Raw genomic sequence first — 26,802 nt, forward strand, 5'->3', positions numbered from 1 at the left:
TAATTTTTATCCCCTGGGAAGTACTTTTTTTCCTCCTTAAAGATGACCACTTAATTTACAAATTCTTGTGAGTTATGATCTTTGGTACAAGAAATCAGTTTGTAGATAGACACAGAGCACAAAAGACACAAGTTTCACATTTATATTAAAAGATCTCTATTCTGTAAAATATTTTGTTGTTCACGAGTAGCAACTTTACTCCCCAAGCACGTTTTATCACACAGCACAAAGAAACTGAGAGAATGTTACCAAATTTGAAACCAAGTATCACCGATACCAACCATACTACAAGATGTTCTTCACAGTGCTTATGAAGATATAAATGGTGAAATACACTGCAAAAGGAGAGTCTGTAACAAGAGCAGCAGCTTCTGAGTGAAAAGCTAAGTCTGGAGAGGTCATTAACACGTACAAGAAAAACAACAAGCATATTTGTCTATTAAGCATATATTATGATTTATTTGATGCAATTTGATACTTGTGTTTCTTTGGCTCAGGTTAGAAAGAAGGGAAATCTGGGAATTACATCAATTTTTAAAAGAAAAATAAGTTGGCTCAAGTAGTCTGGCTAATCTTATATACTCTTCCATGTAGCTGTTAAAGATGTAGTTGACCTGAAATTTACAAAATCATGAATTTTGTTTTGTTATATTTTCTGGTTTTGTCTGTTCTGTTCCAGTAATGATAGAAGTATTTTCCCAGTATTGTATGTATGTGTTAATAAGTAGATAATTGATAGCAAAATAGGGAAAGATTTTTATATATTCTCATGAAATTGCATGTGCAGTTTGCTTTTATTTATTTTTATATAAAAAATCTGCCACCTAATTATTAAGGGATTCACATTGATTGAAGCAAGAACATTCTTTAAAGAACAGGTAAGGAAAAGAAACAAGTAAATAGAAACAACGTTAAGATGAAATATCTAAAGGACATCTAAGATTTGTAGTTATTGCTCATCAATTCTGCCTAGAAAAGAGAGAAACTGATTACATCCGGAAATCTAAACAATTTGCTTAAGTATGAAATATTAAGTGCTTAGTTGGCCAAGAGAAGGGCAACATAAAGCTTCAAAGCTAAAATAGCATTTGCAAGCATCTTATCCTTATTCTACCAACAAATATTTTTAAGGTAATTTTAATGTCAATTTAAATGAAAAAAAACCAAACCAACCCAAAATCACCAACCAAAACCATAACCCCCAAATGCAAAAAACTCTGATTAAGAGTAACTAGTTGGTTAAAATAAGATTTTTTTTCAGACCTTTGTATTGGGTCTGGCTGAGATGGAGCCATGAAATTTCATCATTTTTAGGAAATAAATTTTCATAAAACTTGACGCCTTAACTCTCAGGCTCCTCATTCATAAGCTTCTTCACCATTCAAGCATATCGTCACCTTGAATCACTGTACCTTGCTTACATTTCCAACCTTGTTGCTGTATATATCATGGCACCTTTTTTGCTCCGCCAGTGCATTCTATTCTGCATAACTCCCTTCCGTTAAGAAGAATGCTACTCCTGTGCAGCAAGAACCTACAATCTCTGCTTTGAAATACTTTTGAAGTCACCTATTGCGCAGCCCCCACCAAAATGCATAATCTCATTGCAAACATTGAACTGCCATTTACTGCAATGCTTGACAATTCTGTGAGCTATTAATTCTAAAATGGTCAGCTTTATAGCTCTGTGATTCTCTGGGAATAAAATTAAATTGCACAAGGCAACTGAAGAGCCAAACAAACAAAACTTCTGTTTCCCAGTTTCACCACTAAAATTTGAAATGACTTGAGTTTATTGGTCTTGATCCTGTTCTGCGACCTAGTGATTATAATCAGCTATCTAGCCTACCTGACTATGGTCTACAGTGATGGTCCTCCAGTGTTCTTCATTACCCGGCTTTCCTGGACAACTTCAATGTGTCTGCCACCATGCTGAAAGAGTACCTCTTGTGATGAGTAATAAACTCTCAGCCCCTGTTTAGAAGACTTAGTTGGGAATCCATCAGTCCTGGTAATGCCGGTTGTGTATTTTCCAAACAGTGAACTAACGAAGTTTGGCCTATAGCAATGAAAAAGGAGTTCTATAAAAATGAACACCAAGCTAGATGCTCCCTACAAATAAGCAAACCACTCCTCTGCCAGCTGCTTTCTAGCTTGAGAAGAAGCTGGTTCATGGACTCTAGCAGAAAAACAGTAGTTCATACATCTCATACAGTTGACTGAATCACTAAGGTTGCAGCCAAAGCATTTTGTTTGGTTGGGTTTTTTTGTTTACTTGAAATAACTTTCTTTCAGACTACATATCTGCTGTCATTTTTTAAAAATATCAGAATGAAGACTAATATAATGGAGTACTCAGTATAGGAAAGAACACAGTAATGTTACATTTGGAAATTGAATTTACAGTTGTTTTGGTTTTGGTTTTTTTCCCAGTTCCTTCCTCCTTATTCAACCCCCAGTCCCAGTTATAGTAAACTCTTTATTGTTAGGTATAAAATAAAACAGTGTTTATGGCTTAAATATAAATTTGAGTGAGCTACAACATCAATAAAAGTTTAGAAATTCACACTTAAATACATTAGGGTTTACATAAAACCTGAAAAATATCTTTTCAAGATGCTGTTGGAAGAATGGTCCCAGAACTGTTTGGTACTGTTACCTTTGTACTGTTGAATCCTGTTTGATAAAACCATCAGAGAACTAAATTATTTTTTTTCTTTAGATGTTGATTCTTTTAATGCAGAGTGGTTTTGGTGGAGGAAGGGCAGGAAATACTTCTTTATTTTTTTTAATTTTTCTGAAAATTCCTAAGACATTTATCTAATTTTAAAACTCAAGTATAATTGAACCATTGAGACTGCTCCATATGAATTTTGTGACTCATGAAAGTAATGAGAAATGTAACATTAGTTTTGGAACTAAAACATTGCTTCTGTTTGTGATTCTGCATTATAGTGGACTTGTTCGGCTTCCATTATAAACCATATTTGTAGAGGTTTAAGAACTTGACTGCAAAAAATCTGCTTTGGGTGAAAAACTAATGTTAAAGGTGTCATGCTTGGAATGAAGTTAGCTTTGCCTCCCAAATTTTGAAAAATAAAACTTTGTGGGCATTAATTCTGTATTAGCTCAGGATTTAGTGTTTCTATAACTTACAAAGATATTTATGAACACTGATATTTTGTTTGTTTTACCACTTGAAGGATTTCTTCCTGTTTCATTCAGTGTGTTAAGTAATCATCAGTGGCAATGGAAGTTCCAGTCACAAATCAAGATTTTAGTCTTAAGGAGTTGCCTAGCTGTTAAAAGACTGGAATAACAGAGTTGCCTTTTTTTCACTAGATACATGTTTGGTACTGCAAACAAATGTTTTGTAGAGAATCAAGGGTAGAATATGATCCTCACAGAGCTGTCTTTGCAGTTGTGTTATTGCAGTATGTTATTGACATATGCTCTTAATATGCTGACCAGTCATTACATGTTGGGGACGATCTGTTTCTCAAACCAGTGTAAAAATGTCTGAAGTTGGGTTTGATCATATTTGGACATCCTGGGAAGCAAAGGCAGATGCCAACTGGATGTTCCCTTACAGCACAGGGATCTAGCCCTTTCCATTGTTCAGCTGAAACACTTAGGCTGGATTTGCACTCCAGGCTGGAGTGCGAACAGATGAGTAAGGCAGGAGAGTAAGAGAAAGGCAGCTTTTTAACTTGACCTGTATCCTTCCATGAAGTACCTTCCCTCTTGAGTTTATTTGGCTGTGTTTGATGACCAAAGAATGTGGATCATCCTGCTGGCAGGAAATATAAACCACTCTCATGGTTATATGCTACAGAAATGATATTGTGCTGGTAACACTAGTGTCATATATTTTTATTAAATCAGTGCCCATGAACTCTTTCTTAGTAAATCCTCATGGAATTCTTTTCATTTGTTTCTTCCCAGAGAAATTAACCATGAGTTATCATTGGAGGGTTACATGCCAGAATGAATATCAAATTCATAACAGATATTAAAAATGTTTCATATATTGATTTTAAAGGAATAACCTTTATAGCAACATTTTTGAAGTTTAAAATTCATGATTGTTATGGGTTTACTTATTGATTTAGTTGCTGACCTTCAAAATATCATTAAAAAGAGTTCTATTAGGAGGGTAATATTCTACAGTAATCAAGGTGTCATTTGGGTTGGCTTTTTAATGTTACTGAGGGGTTTTTTTAAAAGTTTTAACTTCACAGTCTAATCTTTTTGTACATGACGCTGCCATCAAGTGGCTATTGAGTAAAACCTCTGTGTTATCCATCTTTAATTTAAACGTTAGTCTTGTTTTTAATTAACAGCTTGGTTTGGAAGGAGGAAATATCCTATACTTGCTAACTGATTGAATCAAATTCAGTTTATTGCTCTCTGTACCAGATTTGTAGAGGTAGATGCTCAAAGATGCTTTAAAATAATGGGATTTTAGTGACATCAAATCATGTTGGCATTGACTTTTATTGATTTTTACATCAGCTTCAACAGGCGTTAGGAACCTCTCTGGTCACCTTGTGAACTGTTCTGAGTGTTCACATGCATTTTCAGGAACCTTAATATCCAGGTAAATCTTCCCTTTTAATGTTCCATTTTAATCCATTCTACCAGAACTGCACAATACAGGTGTAGACTATAGACCTGGGAAAGGATTTTAAGACTCTGAATCTTAAGAGGCCAGAATTAATACAGATCCTAAATTTCAATAATTTTTCCCTCAAATAAAGATGATGATGAATAAATAAAACCATATATTTATGACGGCCCAACAATTGTGTCTTTTAAAGTAGGCAAAACCTTAAGATTTTTAGTTTTTGGTGAGCAAAACCCAACATCTCAGTGCCAAATGACCACTTGCAGTTCCTCACAACCCAAATATTGGCATTCATCAACAACTCTCAGTTCACTTCCAGCAGTATGAGGCTGTTAACCAATTTTAGGCAAATAATGATAAACATCCCCATTCTCCTGAAGATCATTTGCCTTCTTTCACCCTCTAGAAATGATAATAGAAAATCATGTGCACATTTGCATTTGTATTTACTGTGTTTGAATTAAAGCTGCAAACAGCTCTGATTCACTAATAACTGATGAAAGTGTCTCATTATTGAGCTACAAAACCTTCAACAAATTAATGGAAATTGCAAATCACCTTGAAAATTGCAGGCTCTTTAGTCCTATATTGAGTGCTGAGAAAAGTGCATAAATAGCTTTGTTGCTTAACTCTTTCTTTTGAAAATATAGCTTTCTTATTACATTTTTTAAAAAAGCATGGCTTACTAATTAAGGCATGGCTAAGCAACATAGCTTTTTTTTTCTGTGTTTTGTTTTCTGTACGTGAACATTAAACAGTATGTTACTATTTTTGGTTCCTTCCCTTTTATATAGTATTTAGAATCACAGACTCTCTGCCTCTGATACTAAGCAAATATTTTGGGCACTTTTCTCTTATGCCCCAAATTACAGTACATGATTTAGCATGTGCTGGTTTTTTTGTGTAGTGAGATAATGAATTTTTAAATATATACACCTGTGATATTTTCCTCCAAAATTACAACTTAATTAGAAGAAAATATTTCATTAAAAGGAAAAAGCCCTACACTATGTATTTGTTCACTGTTTGTTTGATTTTTACTGTTTCTGCATAACTCTGAATCCAAAAATCCAAAATAGTGCATGTCACTTGTCATGAAGAAAGATGTACAGGAGCTGAGCTCCAGCTGGTGTAAAATTTCATAGCCTTATTGTCATGGAAATCCACTCTAGCAGAGTATCAGACATATTACTCTAAAAGGTAGAGTGATTTCTATAAAGTGCTGGATTCTCTTATATCCCACGATTCCACATTACAGCTGAGGTAAACCTGATTGATTTAAAGGAACATATTTCAGCTTAACATAGATTCAAAATAAAAATCAACAGTTTGTAATTTTGTCCATTTTTGTTAATGTTTGAGTCACCATTAAGCCTGTGATAAGTAATTTATTATAGTTTTCTGCATTCAATAGTTGGGTATTTTTAAAAACTTATAAGGCACAGCAGACAATCTTTTTACACGTAAAGCTTCATATAGCATTTGTGCTAGTGAAGTGTAACTATGGAGGGATAGAATTTGCACTCAAATACATTTTCTTCTATATTTCAAATCACTTATAGGAATACTAAAAGCATTTGTGTGCTGACACACCCTCTAGGTCTTATTACTAAGAGAAATTCCAAAATTTAATGAAATTTATGAATCTCCATTGACACCACTGCTGTTATTAGTTGGCAGGTGCCTTTTACTAGAAAAGCTTTTCCATGATTTCTGAGATTGGTTTCTTTCTAGGGCCGAATAATCTGTGAGATGTCCATCATTAGTTCTGTCCAACAATTGAAGTATCGAAGAATCAAAGTTTCTGTTTGTTCTGCCCCATCGTTACAGGATTGATGAGCGAGGAAAAAAAAGGCCTTTTCATTTTCTTTTCCTCTTTTTATTCCACCACCTTCTGTTGTACTTCCTTGGTATTATTATTAATGTATCCACAATTCTTGTTTGTCATTTTCATTCCACTCCACCACCCCAATTCAGGTTCTTTTACCCATGAGCACTGTAGGGACGTTTGCTAGCAGTTTTCTATTTTTTTCACACCAAATGATGAAAGATCAAATATTACTCCATTTCAGCTTCTTCATGTCCAAACTATGGGGACTCAAATACTCCCCCTAAAAGCTATGAAAACATTAATATTCTTCTGTTTGAAGCCCAGAAAACAGTTTTGTTTCTTTCTGTTTCTTTGTCCTCTCTCCTGACTATGTTCTGCTTAGTCAGTTGAGAATGGATGCTTCATGCTTTTAAAACGGCATTTAACTGAAGAAAATGAGCTAGCTTGCTATCCAGCTCTTTGCACGGACTTGTCACAGTTTTGAAGTAGTGTTTGTTAAATATGCTAAGCATAGGTAGAAACCACATGCACCTGGAGGTACCATCATTTTCAGCATCAAGTTGAGTGCAGATGAATTCAAACTGATCATAATTTGCTGTCTATCCTCTCTTCTTACTCTGTTGGTTTGGGTTTTTTTTAGAGAACACAGTGTTTGAGAAAGCTTTGGCATGCACTGAAGTTTGTTGAACCCATTCCTCAAATATTTACTCCTTAAATATTGTGATGTTGTAGGGATCATTACCTACCAAGATTCTACAAGAAAAATGTACACAGAGTAATAAACAAAACCTATGTCTGATTGTTCGTGACACTTGATTACCCATGGGACTAAGGTAATAAGTGTGTGTTCCCCATCAGTACTTGCATACAGCTCTCTAATACTACTGGAAACTATATGTATTAAGCAGATGTGACAGTCCATACTCACCACTTGAAAAAGGTTTCTGCTTTGCAAGGCCTTCTCTGTAAGTGAATTCCAGTTTTCTGGGTTTCATGTTGGAATGGTCATTTAACTTCATATAGTGTAAATACAAACCAACTTGTGATGATGTGACTAACTGAAAATTACTTTTCATAGCTGCTACTTTTTCAGCTGGGATGCAGAAGTTGCCTTAGATTAAATTTGAAACTTCTCCAGTGACAGTCAAATGCTGTCTAAAATAACTAATAAAATACAGCTGGGAGTGGAATAAAAGCTGGTTTTAGAAATACAGAGGCATTTACCAAAAAGGTAGTCTCTATGCAGAGGTTAACATTTGTATGAATAACCGAAAGGTATTGAATAGGACCTACCTAATTTAATCTGTGCGAGATACTGTATTTCATGGAACTTTCACTTGACTGTTAGTGGCAGTCATGAAAATTTAGAACATAAAAATAGTATGACAAAACTTGAGTACATTTTCTAACATAACATTTTGTTGTTGTTTTGATGAAAAAGATGATCAAATATGTAGCTTTCCTCTACTTTGTGTTCTTGTAAAATCTACTCTGCCGTAGCACAGGCCCCAAACCGAAACCATGTAATGTTATGATTTTTTACCTAGCATAGTCAAGAGGCTGTAGCTGATGGTCTTTTCTCTTGGGCCTTCATAGATGTGCAATAATAGCAGACAATAACTGAGCTTCATTATCTATTGCTTCTTTGTTTGACTGGCAAAGAATGAAGGATCCTAAAGATGTTCCTTTTGTATCTTGTATTGGGTTTGAAAGGAGAAAACAGACAGCCAGTTTTGCATGAAGAATACAATAATAGTATTGCATGTGTTATTTCAGTTGCATGTTACATTTTGTCTGCAGGCAATCTATAGGTGGATTTATAATATGCAAATAAAGGCTTTCATTTCCAAACCTTCTGGTGTGATAGTTTGGACACCCAGCTATTTTGGTGTGGTATGCACAAAGGTCTGAAGAATTTCTCCCATATCGCCAGGTTTAGTTTTGGTTGTGTCTAAGTGCATAGCAATGGAAATGTCTGCTGAGCAGGATTTTGAAATCATCAATGTATGCAAATCCCACCTGCCTCTTTTTTCCTCTCCAGAGCTTTGAATAGAACCCAAGGCGCAGATTTTTAGCCTTCTGGTGTAGCTGGTAGGCTCTTCTGCTTCACATTAATAGTCAATACCATCATGATTCCTAAATGAGGCAATTTCAACTGTAAGTCGTTAAAAGGTTGGTAAACAGGCTATCCCCAGACAAGAGTAATGCATGCATCTGTGCTGTGTCAGCTGTACTTAAACAGGTGAGACTGAGAAAACAGAAAGTGGTAACTTCCCTCCATTTTGGTTGTGTAGGGTCCTTGTTCTCTAAGCGAGATTTTTGTCTGAAAAGTTTATATTAAAAAGTGAAAATATTTAAAGAGTCAACACAGCACTGACTTAAAGGCATATGCATTGGCAGAGTGATTGGTTATTTAAGCTTTGCAGTGAAGCAGGTAGTTTAAAACTCTAGACATTAGTGCTTAGGACTATCTTTGTGAAGCATGCAGTGAAAAACTGAATCTGATGCCCTGTCTCTCCAATTTACATAAAACCAGCACTTCAACCAACCACAAATTTATTCTGGACATTCAATAGAGACTTGTTTAATATGTATTTCTACTGTAGATGAACATTACAGGCAATCAGAAATTGTAGTTCAGTTTACATTAATTTATGATGAAATGCTTTCTTTCTTCCACCATTGTTGCAAAGGTGGATCTGAAACCATTTAGCAAGAATTAATAGTGTTCATATTAATATATTATTAATTACATAAAAATTAATAGGAATATTATCTGCCCCACTTTTAGAGAAACTGGGATGTAGAGGACCGAAGGCTTGACTAGGCAGGTCCTTTCACATGCCTTTTGAGCCTTGTGAATTTATATCAGCTGAAATCTGGGACAGAGGAGGTTAAGTTATATACCCAAGGTTACCCATTGAGCTAGGAACAGGGTCAGAAATAAACACCAAGAATCCTGATTTCTAGTCACCTTGAACTGCTGTGTCACATTCCTTCCTAGACTTGCTAGCATCTCAGTAGTATGCAATACGGTAAATAGAATTTGTTTGCTGTCCATCTCATTTTTATATTTAGTGCTAAGGACGAAACAGTTGTTAATGCTTGCTTAATGTTTGGAGGGGTGCATTACCAACAATCTTCATTTTTTCTTTTTCTTATTTTTTTTTTCTTTCTTTCCTTATCCTCTTTAACCTCTTCTTAAAAAAAAAATAATAGAAAGTAAATCCATGGAAGATATTTACCCACAGAGGAAAAACTGGAATATGTCTCCCTTCTTCAGTAGTCAGAAATACAAAAGAGGTTATGGTGGTGGGAGAAAAGAGCTAACCTTGTGTATGAGCTCAGGGAAGAGATCTTATGTACCAAGGCTCAATATGACTGACAAAATAGTAGGATGATGTTTGAGGCAAGAACTGCCTTTTTGTCTGGCAACACAATAGGATCCTCTTCTTTGATGGATTCTCAGCACTACTTAGTATAATAACATGATAATTGGTCCCAAAGATGGAATGAGTAAGATTGGATGGTGGTCTTTGGGGGCCCAGTTGTGTTATATCTAATCTAATTATGTTTGATACCGACTTTTTAATACATATGGTAGCTATTTCCTTGGCTTGGAAATAAGGCGTATATGCTAGCTAGCTGTTTGCTTGGTCTCTGTTCTAAAAGCACACAAATTTATTCTTAGGAGAAACCCCAGCTATATCTGTCTCATGTCATGCCGTATTCTAATTCAAAACTAAAACTGATTTGTTCCAGAAGATGTCTTGAAGCATAAATATGTTGTGGCTTGTGGAAATGTGGGAGGTGTGATGGAAAGAGCAAATGTCTATAGATTGTAGTTCAAAAAAACACTGCAACTTGCTACAGAAAAGACATAGTAAGTTATTGCTGCCTTGAAGCAACAATCCACAGCAGGCATTCACCCCTTTGCATGGGACAATATAAACATTTTAGTGGATTTATGAGTATAAAGGAGCATCTGGAGATGATGAGATTGTGTAAGACTAATTTTAGAGTCTGAATTAAACTAATTCCGTAGCTACAAAAGTCACTGCCATGTTCTATGCTCTTGTTTAAAAGATGTCTACAGACTATGGCAATACAAGATTTTCCCAACCAAATGGAATAGAAAAGTCTAATGCAGTACTCTTGGTAGTGGTGTGGTGGGCACTGGCTTACTCAGAGGATTATGAAAATCCTTCATGAAAGATATTTATGCAATCAAGTTTCTGAGGCAAGTTTCTTCTCAGCTGTTAGCATCTGGGTTCCATTTTACCATGAATAGGTGACTGTCTCTTGAATTTATTTATGTTTCTCACTTTTTAATAGAAAGTATGTATTCCTGGTTGGGGGTGGGGTGGGTGTTGGTTTGTTTTTTTCTGGTTTTTTTTTTTTTTTCTTTTCTTTTTTTCCTTTGTATTTCACCATTGTCTTCCACCTTAAAATAAGCATAAATTAAACATATTAATAAAATCAGTGGTGTGTGATACTAAAGCAGTAGGTAGGGAAATAAAGTTGAAGTCAGTTTTGATTTTGGAAATTTAACTTGCTCACCTGAAGCATGTGAAATACTGAAATGCAAGCTTTGTTCTATGTTTAATTTCTTTTTCCTCTCTTCCCCAGTGATTCTTACTGGAGGAACTGAAAGTTCAGATAGAAGACTCAGTGGGTGAACAAATGCACAGCATTGTAGAAGCTCAGAGTCTCTAATGGCAGACTGGCATATATGACTTGTAACGTTATGACATAGTTTTGGCCATCATCTCTTCCAGAAGTGACTGATGCACAAGTGGAAGCTGAAAGTTATAAATCACCTCTCAGTGCTAGCTGCATAGTGCTCTACTTATTTGCTGGGACCCTCTAGCAATATGCTTATGGCTTGGGGATGAAAAGGATAAAATCCTGATTCCTTTGAAATCAATTAGAGCTTTACAATTGACTTGAAGTGAGGAATCATTTGCTCGTAAAGTAGTGGGCCATAATTATGGTACTAAACATATAAGAAATGAGGTTGAAAAGAAGTCACTCTAATTGAATAGTTGAAACTAAAAAGCAAAACAAACAAACAAAAGCCTTTGGACAATATGTCCAATATGCTTTCTACCTGCTCCCCAGTGAAACAAAGGTAGTTCATGAGCAGTGAAGCCTAGTTTTCTATTAATTCATTTCTTGATGTTAATTCAATGTTGATATTTAAAACAGTGTGTGGGTCTGATAGAAGTTTTTACTGTGAAGTAATGAAGCAGTTAGGAGGTCTTTTTCTTCTATGGATTTTCCATATTTGCTCATGAGGATACTGAAAAAATTTATCGCCTTTATTCATTTGACCTATATTTGATATGGGATGGAGATCTCAAAGCTACTGAGGTTCTCAAAAATACACCTGAAACCTCTAATCTTAAATTTGATCAATACTGTCCAATGATTTGAAGAGATTTTAGATGGCATAGATGCACACAGTGTAATCACACACACACTCAGCTCCCTAACCTCAAAATCAAGGTAAAAAGAATGAATGTGTAATTTCTAACTGAGAACCCTTTTAGGAGCAACCAGAGGTTTTCTACAACAGGAACTGCAAATATGCTTAGTTACACTAATGCTTCATTTATAAGATAATAAGAATTCTAAACAGTTTTCTAGAAGGAAAAAGATTTGTATTTGTCAGCAAAGCCCTCCTAGTTACCTATTCCAGTGCTTCCTTATGTTTCTTCATGCATTGCCCAAGGCTGACAAAAGTTTGTTTAAAAGTGAAAGAAACCTCCTCCTCCTCCTGCAACCACCCTGGAGCAATTATGACAAGAGTATTTAACTTACAAATCAAATGACGCTAAGAGGACCCACCCTCACAAACCGAAACAGGAATAAATTTTCAATTGGCTTTCCAAGAAGAAGAAAAAGGTTGCATGAGCTTTCTGCTGATTATACTGTATTTGAATGAAAAGCCTTTGTGTTCCACCTTTAAGCGTATAGTCTTGTCTTTTCCATGTCAGTGTTTTAAATGCCTATCCATTGCGGTTTATCCACATCCTGACCTTGTCCTGTTTTAGATAAGTTCCTTGCTGGCTTCACTGAGAACAACATCGTTCCCTTCCTGTCAATTCTCAAATTTTGTTACTAAATTCCTTGTCTGTTGATCTGGCCATATTACCTTCTCTGCCTCAAGGAGCTGGCAAAGCTTCACTCCAGCCTATATTCTGTTTCTTATCTTGTACTTTTGTACTTTTGTTCTTTTCCAGCCATGCTAGGTTCAGTGTTGTTAATGTCTCTAGACTTATCGCTGCAGTATTGCCTTTCTTGTGTGGTGCAACGCGAGGTATGAATCCACAGGGCACACGCTGCCCTTGTTGGGGAATCGCATTTTCTTTAGGGGGTCTGCAAATTCATCTCATGATAAATGCTCGCTGTGCTCCTTAGAGAGACAAGAGACGGACTGTAAAAACAGTTGGCTCTGTCTCACCTGTCTGCCATTTTAAGATTTCAGACTTCTCAGGTGTAGGTAACTGCCTTTATTGTACCTTCCTCCTTAGTGTAAATGTAATTGCATGTTCTTTCTTGGTGTTTCAGACATAATGCAGGTCTCCTCTTCTGCTTCACTTCTTATGTTAGATAGGAACATTGGGCATTTGTTGTGCTAGCCATTACTCATTTCATTTGTAATCCTTATTCATTTTATGGTGGATTACTTAAGGTCTTTTCCAGGATCTTTTCTTAAATTGTTAATATACTTGAGGACCAGTGAGAGGGGCAGCTAGTTAGCGAGATTTGAGCTTGTGCAATATCAATGACTTCCACTGGTTTCTGGTAGCAGGCTGTTGAGCAGCTCATGGAAATCAGTTGGTGCACAACAGCCTAAGACAGAGCAACACGATCAGCTTTCAGAGTTTAGATTTTTTTTGTTATTTTGTTTTTTGTTTTCCATTTCTGTTTTTTTTTCTTTTTTCCTCATTATCTCTACTGAGTATACATATTGAATTTGAGACACCCAGCAGCGCTTACTAAAGGCATTCAGATGTCAGGACCTAGACCTTCCCCTTGTCCTTTACCCCGTATCAAGATAAGTCACACACTTTCACATTAAATAAAAAGGGTTAGGTTCCCTCTCTATGCTTTATGGTTTTAGGTGGAGGTATTATTCTGATTTTTTTCCTGAACAAGGAAAGTATCATGACATGTAGTTTTTGGGAGTAGACCACAACCCTCTGGGGTGGCGTTAAGAGAAAACAGAGTTTTGACTTAGGTACTGTGGCTGAGTTTAGGTGCAAATGCTGCAGATCTGTAGGTGGTGTGTTGGACTGTGCCACGCGCACGCCCAGTACTTCAGAAGCTTCCACTGGATTTTAGCATGTGTATGTATGTGCTTTGTTTCTGTTACTGCAACTCTTCTTTGACTTTTTTTGACTCAGAAAAGCCATACCAACCTCCTGCCATATGCCTCTTACTAATATTGCTTATGTATTTTTTCAGTCTCATATACTTTCATAAGTAAATTGGCTATCAAATTCCACCCTCATTTTTAACCTGTCATAACTTCATCGCTTACAGTGCAATTTGCAATGGTGTAATTTAGATCAGAATCTGGATGCCTAAGTAAATGCGTGCATGTATGCACACATGCAATGCCTGCTTTCTTACATATATATACACACATACACACACACAATCTCTTTCATTTTCCAGTTAAAAATGAGCGAGAGGGAGAATCTGTCAATTGTTTTTATGCTGAACAATTTTAGGGCAACTAGCAAGAGGAAAATAAATAATGTCATGTTGTAGCTGGATTTTGGAGTCATGCACGCACATGCACACCTTTACAATGTATTCTGGTTCTTGTCAGTCCCAAGCATTAACTTTTCTCGTTTCACCTGACTCGCAATGCTGAATTTTCTGCGAGATTTTTCAAATCTCATTTTTATTTCACTTTGGGGAAAACGGAGGCAGGGATGTTTAAAAAAAAAAAAAAAGAATAGAAAGAAAAGGAAAAAAGGAAGAAAGGAAGAAAGAACCCCCCCAAAACAGCAGCCCCCCCCAGCCCCCGCTTCTATACCACCAGTCCAAACATGGAACATATTTTAGCAGAAGTGCCCCAGCTCTATCATATGTACTGTGCAGAGTCATCATGGCCATGGTGCATAGCTGAGAGCCGGAAAGCAAACAGCTGCTGTAGCCTGATTTGAGTTAAAATAGTGTCAGTGTTTAGTCTGGCGCAGTGCTTCAGGAGAGATTGGCAGCTGGGTCAAACAAAGTCATTCCATTGGCTCCCTTCCCAGTAAGCTTCTGCTAGTATTTAGGTACTAGTGCAGCCTAGGCCCCTTTTCTCAGGGATAGCCTAACATCTGACCGCACCCTCTTTGCTTTTTAAAAAATGCCTTTTCACTCTTTAAGATAAATCCACTATTATACAATCTGCCACTAATTGTGTGTTAAGACTGTTTTTCTCTCGAAAGCTGACGCATCCTGCTCTCAACGTGGTGTAGAAAGCAGGCTGTTACAGTGCTGGATTAATAAAAGGGGCCTTTATGGTTTGTGAAAGAATATCTGTGTGCTTAGGCAGGAAACTTTTTGATCCACAGAAAAGCCAGACGACATCTAGGTAAGGCCACGCATCAAATCTGCTTTTATGGGATAGTAGTGCAGCGAGCGCTGTTAATTGCGATTGCTTAATGTTTGCATGCCCGTTTTGATAAGCTTTTTAGAAAGTTTAGGAAATAGCTGCTCCGGCGGACCGAGCTCTTTCTCTCCTCCCCCCCTCCTCACTCCTCCTATGCCTTTAACGCTTGCAAAATCTTGTAGCGATCTGCTTAGTTTTCACTGAAAACCTACGTTCGGGCGCCTGGCTTCTTTTTGGAGAGGGGCTTTCTCGCAGAGGCGCCCGGCAGAAAGTCCTGCTGTCCGACCCAAATGCTGTTCAAAAGTGGAGGAGCTGGGGAGGATTTACAGGGAGAGCTCTCAACTGTTACAGACTGCCTGTGCAATCATTTAAAAGTAGTTGAAAACTGCTTTGAACTAACAAGGGTTTAATTACGGAAAAGTTTAATGTGGCGATGGAAGGAATATTAAGTAAGTTGTCTTTGTCTCATACTTTTTAATTTTAGTTGTTGCTTTAGCCTGTTGGGTCACATTTTTTGTCAGCGCTGAAGGCTGCCATGAATTGGTAATGAGGGCCCCTTTTGCACATGATTTTGGCACTTGGCCAAAATCAACTTCCCAACGGCAAGCTTTCTCTAAAAGAACCTGAAGCATTTTTTTGTGATTAGGAATCATGTCTGAAAGCTGCCACAACCAGTTGTGTAGGCATGTCAAAATGACTTTATACAGTATATCTGAAGCATTGGATGGGGCGGGGGGGGGGGGGGGGAATATGTGGTGTCTCTGTTTTTTCCTCGTGTACCAAATTGTTGCTATTATCATTCTAAATTTCCGCAGCTTACACACCTCCAAAAACCAGGCTACAGGGAGCTAAGGCATAATGAGGATCGTTGGTACCTTTATATTTTTCAACATGCCAAAGCAGCCCTAATTGTCACATTTAAGCAGGATACAGTATTAGGGGTTGCTTAAAACACTTGTGGATGTAAAGCAGATGAAACTTTAAACTTTTAATCTCAGTAAATTATGCTCAGTGAACAGTAAGTAATGACATTTTCGAGAAGTTTCTTTGTTTGAATTGGGCGAATGAAGCTTTTTTGATAGGAGTATTTAAAAAAAAGATGCCTAGATCCATTGCGGGGAAAATTTGCAAGGAAAATCTCAGATGTGCCTTTGGATTTATCCCGATTCCTTCCAATCTGGGTAGGGGTCTGATCTGCGAGACAGGGAGCAGGAGCTGGGCTGTCCTTTGTTGTTAAAAAGGGGGAAAGGGACTTAGTCTAAACATTAATAAGGAGCTGCGAAAGTTCACGTTTCAAGTCTGCTCAGAGTTTTGAAACTTGTGGAGATCATCAGTGCAATAAATGGGTGATTATTCCTCGCTGATATTATATAAACAAGTCTGGCACTGTAAGTGAATACATTATTATTGTACACTTGAACGTTTTGTGAATTTAATCTGTATTTAACAAGGCAACCCAGCAATTGGAAATTAAGGACCTCCTATTACATGCTGTGTATACTCTACCCCAGTGTCTTTTCCACGTGCGTTCAATGTAAAGACAAAATGCGTTAGGCGGCATTTTTGTTAAGCATTTTTATTTTACATAACAGCACTTGTGGCTATAGCCGAGGAGTTGCTCGTTTCTTCCTACACGTGCTGTTTACTTACAAGCAATACCATACTCCAGCAGCAATATCGATGTGGAACAGCCTTTTCGCACCTTCCCCTGCCCCCTGCCCCCCCCCCCCCGCCTTGATCCCTTTTGCAGTAGTTCCTGCTGTTAAAATGGGCTTTACAGGTATTGTCTTTCTTCTGTTAAACCGTACATTTTCTGTAAGGTGTTTGTGTGTGTGTGTGTGTGTGTTTCCTTTATTACATAATGCAAGACATAGCTAGATGGGGAGAAAACGCGAGCTTTATAGACTCTTCAGTATCCGTAATTTCATATAACTTGCCTGGGAGAGTTTGTTCATTGTTACGTTACAGGAGACTGAGTTACAATACTCAAAAGTCTCCTACGAGTTTAGCTGTAACATGTTGTATTTACAATGAAAGAAAGCAGAAAAAAAAAAAATAGATGGAGAACATTAGTAAAATAAAATGCAGAGGATTTAATTGCCTTTTTCTGGGATTTTTAAAAAGTTTTACAACAGGGAAAAATACAGTAAAGTTGAATCCTATTTTAATGTAAACCATGACAGAAAATGACCATACTGCAAAAGTAAACGTGATAGTAGAATTTTAGCAAATCGTTATGAAATTTATTTGCTGGTGCGTGGAAGTAATTTCTCCTGAGTTACTAGATTAGGTACAGTTAATTTAAAATATGCATATGCACATCTAGTTACTGCAAAACTAACTTTAAAATGTTTTGCTGTGATATTCCAAGTTTTACCTAGAAGATTTTACTGTGAAATAATGAACACATGCTATTGCACTGCTTCTAGACGTTTTCATTTCTGTTTTGGTTGGTGAAGGGTTGTGTTATAAATCACAGCAAGTTATTCTCCGAAAACTTTGCAAGCAGTTTCTAATTCCAGAGTCAAATTTTGTCTAATAGCATGCCTGAAGTGTAAAATCTAATATATGAAGTAACAGACAGTTTTGCTTAAAAATTTAAAACATAAATTTGTCTTTTGATCGCAGACACTAAATCAGCATTTTCCTTCATCAAGAAGTGTATTGTCTATATGAACATACAAAGAAGTCATGTTACCATCAGCTAAATCAGAATTCTGTATTCATAAATATTAGGTATAAAGTTTAAAAATGTATAAATACTATATTCTGTTTTTAAATCCCAAGCCAGTAGATTAATGTTTCTGCTTTGTAGTTAGGTCGATGAATAACTGGTTAGTTACTTTTCCTGAGACTACAAAAGGTGAAAGATACTAACTATTCTCCATTATGCCATTTTTATTTTTAACAGCCCTGAGGAATAACATGTCTCTAATCTTCCTGCTTGGAGAGCTTTATGTTTTCTATTTGTTTGCAAACATATCATGAAAGAGTGCAATTATAAAGCTTAACTTTGTTGTAATTTTGTATCTTACATTTTACTCCATAGAATTGTTGAACTCCCAGTTACCCATTTCAGTGCAGTAAACCAATTTATTCTCCATTCAAAATACAAATTCTTGCTTTGTAGTTGACATTTTTAATGACCATTAGACATTAATATTTTATGTTTTAGTAGTGCAGTGTACGTGGTACGTATTGCTATACATTTGAATAAAAGTTACAAATGTATTTATAAAATACTTTCACTTATATGAAAAAACCTCCAACCCTAAACATATTGTAGAATGCTTTCAGTTTATCAAGAAAACATGAGGTCTTATAAAGATAGCTTTATTCCTCGATAGATTCTACTGCATGTTTTAAAACTTCAGAAATTAAACAAGGCTGGTTTGTTTTGTCTTGTGGTTTTGTGTGGGGTTGTTTTTGTTGTTTTTTTTTTAAGCAAGCATTTCATTCATATAAACTAAGCACTTTGTTCTATATGTTCTAAATTCCAGCAATGAGATAAATAAATTGCTGCATTGGATGGAACATAATTATTGAATTTTGGCAGAACTTCAGTGAACTGTGCCATGAAAGATTAATGTGCACAGTGCGCTCTTAGATTCTAAAGTAACAGAGTAAGATAAGGGGAGTGCATAACAGGCTCCAACCTTTGTGGTTTAGAGAAAATACAAAACGATGGGCAAATGTTAACTTTTGGTATAAACTGCTAATGATAATGTTTTGTCATCTCAGTGATAAAAACTACAGGAGGAGACAAGAAAATCCAATTTAACACAAATTCTCTCAATTTCTTTCTTGTTCTGCTTCCCATTTTTCTGTATTAAAATAGCCACGATTGCTCTGTATTCGTATAAAAAGGAGAACGTAGCAGGCGGACTACTTGCAGTATCCAGTAATGTAATGTGCTAATGAAATCTCTTCATATCAGCATGTGTATGTGGTTTTTTACTACAATTATAATTTTGGTTTATGATTATGCTACAGAGTGATTTCAGAATACAAGTAAAATTGCACTGGCTAGATGAAGGCTACATGTAGTCATAGTAGTGTTTGTTATTACTCTCTCTACTAAACCTTGATAGTTTAAAACATTTGCTTCAATTGACAAATGGTGGTTATAATTACAAAGTCACATTCTTCTTGGCTTTTAAATAATTACTGTGCCCAAATAATGTTTTTAATTGAGAACAAAGATGCATTGTCCTGCCAGGTCAAGTTCCCATGGCAGGACCAATAAGATTGCAAAGACTTTTTAGTATTTTCAGTCAGTTCGCTATAGGAGAGAACGGGCACAACATCAATGCTGCTCTGGGGAGAAGGGCCGTGGCATTCTGTCGGCAGTACCCTGCTCCCAGGAGTAATCCTTCTCTCTGCCTGCTCGACCTGCCTGGAGCCCTGTTGCCTAAGCCTGGGTGTTTGCCCTCCTGCAGATGTGTGCAGCCCCGAGCACCGGCCCCTGGCCCCGGAGCTGGTTTCCAGCGACTGTCCGGGACGGCGGTGCGATGGGCAGGCTCCAGCATGGCTGCACGCATGTGGTCTGCCGGACTGGCCGGTTATGGGGGTACGGCTCCAGTGCACCCAAAATGCCTGGAATCAGAGGGAGTTAGGCAGGGAAGATGCATCAATGGTGGGATTTTTTTCTCTGTTTGCTCCTCGCTTCCAGACCCGTTAACCTGCTGCTAAGGCCGAGTGCATTCAGCTCAGCGTTTTAAAATGGCAGGTATCCAGGATCTTGGATATATTTCATGGCTTCAAAGACATTTCTGCTCTCCTTCCCAGTCACATCCTTAAGCTCATGATGACAGCGTTACGAGTGGGATAGTTAAAGATGTATTAAGGGCAAGGGGCTGATCTAGGGCCCGTTGCAATCAGCAGGGAGAATCCCCCCGACTTCACAGCTCTTTGGATCCAGCACCCTGTGACCTGGCTGCTCCAGGATGCCAAAAGCCACGTCTTCGCCCGTAGTTCCTGGTGGTGCTACCGCAACTGGCATTGCTATCTTCCTCCAGCAGCTTTGTTGTCTTCATTGGCACTCCTTGAAGAGGAAGGTTTCCTGAGTAAAAGGCTTGAACGTGCCTTCCTTGTGTGGTAAAGAAGCAGACGTCCGAGTGCTTATTTTGCCCATTTGCTGTTTTTTCCCTCATCCTTCTCCTCTTCTACATGTGATTCCTGTGGCTGACCTTGATTATATCAATTCATATCACCATTTCAAGCAGAGTTCAGAAAGTGCAGCTACCTGTCTTCTGGTGTATCCCTAGTGAAACGCTGCATTAGATAATGTATGTCCAAGATGAAATGAATTTACATTCTAAGGCTATTATTTTGATAATTAGACATAATTTTCTTTCAGTAAGGTTGATTTAAGGATATGTTCATCTTCAAACAAAAAAAACCGTATTTTTATATTTTGGAGAGTACCGTAGAGTCCTTCAGTCTTTCTTTGCCCTGTAAGTGTATTTAGTCAGAAAACCTTTAACAAGCTATTTTCAGAGTGTGCCTGTAGTTTGAAGTAGACTGTAATCCTTTTTTTTTTAGGTTTAAGCATTTCACAGAAATGAACACTTTTTTTTTAGTAATCTAAAATTGTTACCACAGATTATAGAATAGGAGGAGGAATATGATGCCTTCTTTGCACGGGTAATAAATGTATTTGCAATGTGAAATCACGTTATGCTTTTACAGCAGCAGGGTTATGGACTGCTAACATATTCAGTCTTTTACAATATTACGAACCTTTTTGCAAAAGTTATATGTACAACCCCCTACATTATTTTAATGCATAATAGTTGGGTGAACGTTTAAATGCCTACCAGGTGTCACATGGGAGGCTCTGAGATGACAAAAAAAAGAGGTGCATTAAAGCAAATCTTGCTGTTCCCTCTCTGCTGAGTCGGAGAGCCCTGCCTGCTGCAGAAGCAGCAGCTCTCCTGGGTGGTGCGAGGCAGCGGCACTGGGACGTTCTGCGCCTCGGTGCGGCTGTGCGTAGCAGTGGGGGGAGAGCGGTGGGAGGGCAGGAGCGAAGCCAAGGTACTTGCGACTGTACAGATCGGTTGTTGTTCTGCCCAGTAGAGAGGGAGCGTAGCGGCTGTCTCAGGATCCCGGACTGAGGTCTGCTTTGAGTCTGTCTCAAAGCGGGACGAGTTTCATTCTGCAATCCCAAAGCCCTTGGCAGCACGCGGTGAAATTACGTGGGCAGCGCAGGGGAGAGGGCTCAGTCCCGTGAGGGATCCTCTGTGGCTTCGCAAGTTACTGCAAAACTTAAGTCCTGAATTAAAGGCAGAAAATACAAGACAGGTGAATGTGGGTTTTTAGAAGTATAACAGTGTGGAAGCTTTTCTTTCAAGCACAGTAACTGATAAGCAGATTGAATTATGCTAAAGTGATGTTTGGGGTTTTTTTAGTTACCTGCACATTGTGCAGGTCAGCATAGCAAATTATTCTAAAATATAGTCTGTAAAATTGTGTGCTTGACATTTTGCAAAGCTACACATACTGGTGTCCATTTCTGATGAGTCTGTCCCTGGGCATGCCAGGTCTCCCAAGGGCTGAGCGTTACAAATGTTCAACCTTTCCTTTCCACTATGATATACGAAATTTTGCATGTCAACATTACACTCTTCCAAAATACTGAAAGATTATTGTAAAGAAGAAAAGGATTCCACGGACATCTGAAACATCTTTTTTTTTTTTGTCAGAAATGAGGAACAGTGATGTACAAAAGCTGTTACATTTGGGTGGGACAGGGGGAGTACGGGAGGAAGATTAAGTTTAGAAAACCCAACCTAGTTGTGTAACTCACAATGTTTGCAACCTGTGAAAATATTTATGACAGAATTGAAATACTGTTAGGCTGACAGATCACAGTTGAAATTGTTTTTTTTGTAATCTCAGAGCACGGCTGAAGAAGCAGAGTATTTGACTATAATACTCCTGTATTAATAGTAGGAAAGAAACAAATATTGGAAAGAATTCCAAATACTTACAAGGTATCTCATTTAGGGGCATACATTAGTTTGCTAAATTTCAATTCCCAGACTGGTAATCATGATTGTTAATGTATATCTTTTATGACTTTCAGAGCAAGAGAAGCCAACTTTAGGAGCATACGTATTGTTATATCCTCAGTGGTAAGTACCCTAACTGCAATCAAGTTTATTACATTTTTGTAGAGTAGAGGCCTTTTCAAGACCACACTTGCTGCAGCTTAGTCACACAACAGCTTCAAATGTCGTTCTGGAATAATAGGGTAGTAATGTGATATACTCTATAATGAAAATCAGTGTAAAGCCAGGTGGTTGCTAGCATTTGTGGGTCAGATATAAAAGCTTCACTATGGGTGCAAGCTACTGCTTTCCCACTTGAGGAAAGTATAATTAAAAGTGGTTTCCAGATGTGCTGGCACACATCTGCCATTTTTAAAAGTGAATTTTGCAAATACAAACTGAACTGTGTTGCGTTCATCATTATAAAGCTGTTGATGGGTTTTCAGGTAATAAAAAGGTTGGAAGCATCAACACCCTCACAGTAAAACTGAGGTGTCTTTAGACAACAGACAGTAGCATTTTACGTTCACATTGTGTTCTTAGGATTTTCTGTGAGTGGTTCATAGCTGAGCTGTGGCAAAATGCAAAAGCTGTCTGGACAAAAATTATCATTTATTTGAAGAAAACATGAGAGGTGATTCCTTGCTAGCGATTTTATTAACTACCAGATAGATGCAGCAAGTTTGGGCTTTTTTGTTGGTTTGTTTTCAGTGCAGTGAAATAATGCTACCCTAAACCATTAGATTCCAGTTCCTTTATCCTAATTTTCAAGATGTGTAAATAGTCAGAAAAGAAAAATATAATGTGCTGAAAAACTGACCTTTAATTTGTCTCAGAACAGAAAACAGAAGAAACTCTGTACTTACAGGCTTGCATAATGCATCCTTAGCTGAACTATCTGGAAAAAAATAAATGAGAACAAAATTGAGAAGTGCGAGGCTTTAAAAATTGTTGAGAGGAGATGACAGATCTTTTGATTTAGTTAAATATAGATTTTAGGACAACAGTTTGTCCTAATATCCATTTGATTTCGTTAGAACTAGTGGTTTCCGCTGGAAAATGTTGTTATTAAAATAACCCCCCGTTTCAAAAGAAAGTTTTTGCAACTGCAGAAGCTTTAGTAGTGCTGCTGCTTGGAACAAGCACAAGGGAAGAGTACCGTGCCTGCCATCTTCTTAACAACGCTTCTTATAGCACTGCATCCATTACCGTTACCTATGTCTTACAGTTAATTTTGAAAAAAATGAAGGCTGGACATACTAGCCTGAGGGTCTTGGACTGTTGACCAGGCTGCTAAATAATAAGAGAAGATTTTTTAGGAACTATGTAATATTGCCCGACCTTTGCATATATTTCCTTTACTTACTTCCACAGATGTGACTCATAGAATTCCTTGTCAAGTGAGAGTCCAATCCTTAACATTTTATTCTTAGGGAAATACTGACCCTGAGCAAATTAAATGTTTTCTGGATGTTTCCTCTAGTTGGACTTTTCTCCATAGAAGTTACTTTTTCCATTTAAATCTCTCTTTCTTGACCTAAGCAGAATTGAAACGCTCTTTGAAGTGTGTAAATATTGGAATACTTTGCAGAAGATTGAGTTAGAAAAACAGCTGCTCAGATCAAATAATTTACTTATAAAATTTAACATATAGTCTGTACTTAAATTTTTGGATTAACTTCTCTGTATGAAACTTTGTAAGCTGTTACAAAGGCATTGACAGATTCAGTGAGGGATTCAAAATGGCAACCTTGGTAGTAAAGATAGCAAACTGTCCTATGTGTTCTTCTTTCCGTAATAATATAATAAATTGGTAAGGTCCTAGCACTGCTAAATGAGTGTGTGGCTTGAACATTTTCACATCACTGAGACAGAGGGTCCGGATCAGCACATGGCATCTGATCTGTGCCTGGGGCATCTTGAGGATACAGTGAAGCAGATTATAATCGATAAGCTGGATATTAATACCTCCATAGCGAAAATGCTGATTTCAGCAACATTGGCTGCTAGTGCAGCAGACCATTTTTTTATGTTGTAATGACTGGGTATATTATAAATGTTCTATCTTGATATAAAGACTACAAATTTGTGCTACCAGTGACTGTTTTACAAGTATGTATTTATTAACACATGCATATACATTTAATAGTAAATCACATTTAAATCCACTGTTTGCCCAGAAGGTAGGATTTAGCACCCAACTGTTTTAAGTCTTCCCGCCCCCCCCTCCCCACTGCAAAACTGCCATTCGACATCCAACTTAGAAATGTCTACAGAAATACAGATATGCAGATGTGAAAATGTGCCAAAGATGAACACTACGTAGGAACTTAACTCACAATCTGTTGCAATTAGGACTTGTTAGCGGTTCCACTCCCCTCAACTGGCTACTCATGTCAGAGACCAGCCCAGCCAGCCCCACAACCTAGCTCGCAGTTTTGTACATAACCTTTTTGCGTAAAGGGTCAATTTCCACAGAAGCTCAGATGGGTTAGACAAAATAAGGAGCTTACTGAAAAATAGATTATTTAAATACTGGGGGGTTTATGTCTTTCGTAACTGCAGAGTTTTGAGTGCTTGTTGATTAATCGTATTCTTATTAGTTGATAAGTAAATGCTGACCTGACTGGGGGAGATGTCAAAAAGTCTTTTGGGGCTGTGCATCAATGGGCATGAAGACGGCAGCTTACTGGACAGCAAAGATCTTGCCTTGGCTAATAGATGCAGAAGGCAACCCACCAAGGACATATCTCCCTCAAGTGCAACAAACCTGTCTCGTGTACTTAAAACAGCTTGAGGCAATACTCTTCTGTGGTATAAACCTCTACCAGACACTGAGTACAATTTCATAAGAGGCCCAGTGAGTTGGTGACTGTGAGTGGAGAAACTGTTATGTATATATGATACCATTGCTGCCATCTATTGCAATTTTGCAAGGACATCCTTTTCTGAACATCTCTATCCTTGATTTTGGTAGTATTCCAGAGTTCAACAAGTGTAATGCACTCTATTTCACCCAGAAGAAAATTGAAAACCCCTGCTTTATATTGCATTTTATCTCTATTTAGAACATTTTTTTTGTCTTTGCCCTTGAGTTGTTTATTTTAATACTTTCTTGTAAATCAGGATCATTGCCAGCATTCTTATGTCTTCCAGATACCTATTCCTTCACCTTAACTTAAGACTTCTGTCTGTAACTTCACAATTAGTTGCTATAAGAAATCTGTTAGAAATTGTTCAGTAATGCCTTGGGAGAGTGAGCCACAGAAAAAGGAGGACTCATTTAAGACTGTTTAAAAACAAAAATGTCCCTAAGGATTGAAAAAAAATCAGGGTGGGGAAAGAAAGATACATTCAATTATTCTAAAAAAAAAATTCTTCGATAATTTTCGTGAAATGACTTTAGAGAACTTGAAGATGGATCAGAAATAATTATCATGCATGTCAAGAAGTTTTGAAGTTTCAGAACTTTCCCCTCTCTGAAATAGTAAAAACAATAAAATATCAAGTACTTTATAAATAATGGTCAGCAGAAGGTGAATCAAATCGATTTAAATATTTAATATCAGTAATTTTCAAATATTTAATTTTGGTTTGTTTTTTCTACATACCTACATCAGTCTTTGGGAGAAGGAAAAAAAGGTAATTTTGAACTTTAAATCAGAACTTTTTTCATCTTTGAAAATATCTAAAAAATATTTGAGCAATTTCAAAACACTCTCTGCTTTTTTTAAATGGCAAATGAATTGACACATTTCCTTGCAAATAACTTTGTTTTCATGAACCTCCCTTTTTTTGAGGGAAAATTGTCTAAAATATTTCCTACTAACTGCATCGTGTGACAAACATATTGTATATTTTGTCCTTCTTTAGTCTCCGTGCTTGCAGTTTTGTGCAATGGTGAAACATTAACAAATTATCAGTTAAGCTGTGAGTTTTCTTCTTCCTTCTTAGAGAGAATGAAGTAGATGATAGCAGAAATATACAGAAAATCTAGTTCAAAGGCTTTGGCTGTGGATAAGCCTTATTTACTCATGTAAGTAAGACCGCTGAAACCACCAAAAGTCGAGTGGTTAGCGATTTACTCAAGGTCAGTATGTGTCACACCGTTATAAATATACCTTATATGAGACCTGCACGTGGGTCTTTACACTGCAAATGAGCTTGAATACAGCCACGCAGTAAGTTGCTGTCCTGAACTTTCATCTCCTTTAGGTTTTCTCCCAGTGCCTGGGAAACCTGTGCAGTGCATCTCTGCAGCCAAAGAGCGTTACCTGCTGCAGCATGACTAGCAGCAAGACAGAGAGTCCTTGGGAAACCAAATGTGATCCCCATGGAGGCCCCATATCCTACGTCCGGCTGCATGACTGTAGTAGCTTACCTTCTCCCAGCATCAGCCCTCCATGTAAGTGGGCTGAAATCCTGTGGTATTTTGCTGTTTCCTAATAGCATCCTGTTGAAATGTTTCAGCGTTGTTTAAGGAAGGCTTAAAGACACAGCTCTTAATAGGGTTGTCATTCAAACTGATTATACCGTTGCTTTTTAGATTTCTTATGAAGGAATATCTGCTCTCAGCCAGAAGTGCGGGCACTGTGCCTTCTATTCTTGTGCAGGGTTGTCAGCTGCGGCACTAGCACTGAGGATGAGTATATCCCCTCCTCACCTGTTTTCTAAG

General features: G+C 37.4%; 1 long non-coding RNA gene across 2 annotated transcripts in view; it reads left to right on the forward strand.

Annotated features, from left to right (window-relative positions):
• Positions 1 to 26,802, forward strand: part of LOC142604294 (uncharacterized) — a 234,523-nt gene that overhangs the window by 119,459 nt on the left and 88,262 nt on the right. For both annotated transcript variants that reach the window (XR_012838169.1, XR_012838166.1), the window contains one exon: positions 22,163 to 22,211. This is a non-coding gene — a long non-coding RNA (uncharacterized LOC142604294). The remainder of the gene's footprint in view (positions 1 to 22,162; positions 22,212 to 26,802) is intronic.

Source organism: Balearica regulorum, chromosome 1 (assembly GCF_011004875.1).
Source record: "Balearica regulorum gibbericeps isolate bBalReg1 chromosome 1, bBalReg1.pri, whole genome shotgun sequence".
In the NCBI taxonomy this organism is placed as follows: Eukaryota; Metazoa; Chordata; class Aves; order Gruiformes; family Gruidae; genus Balearica; species Balearica regulorum.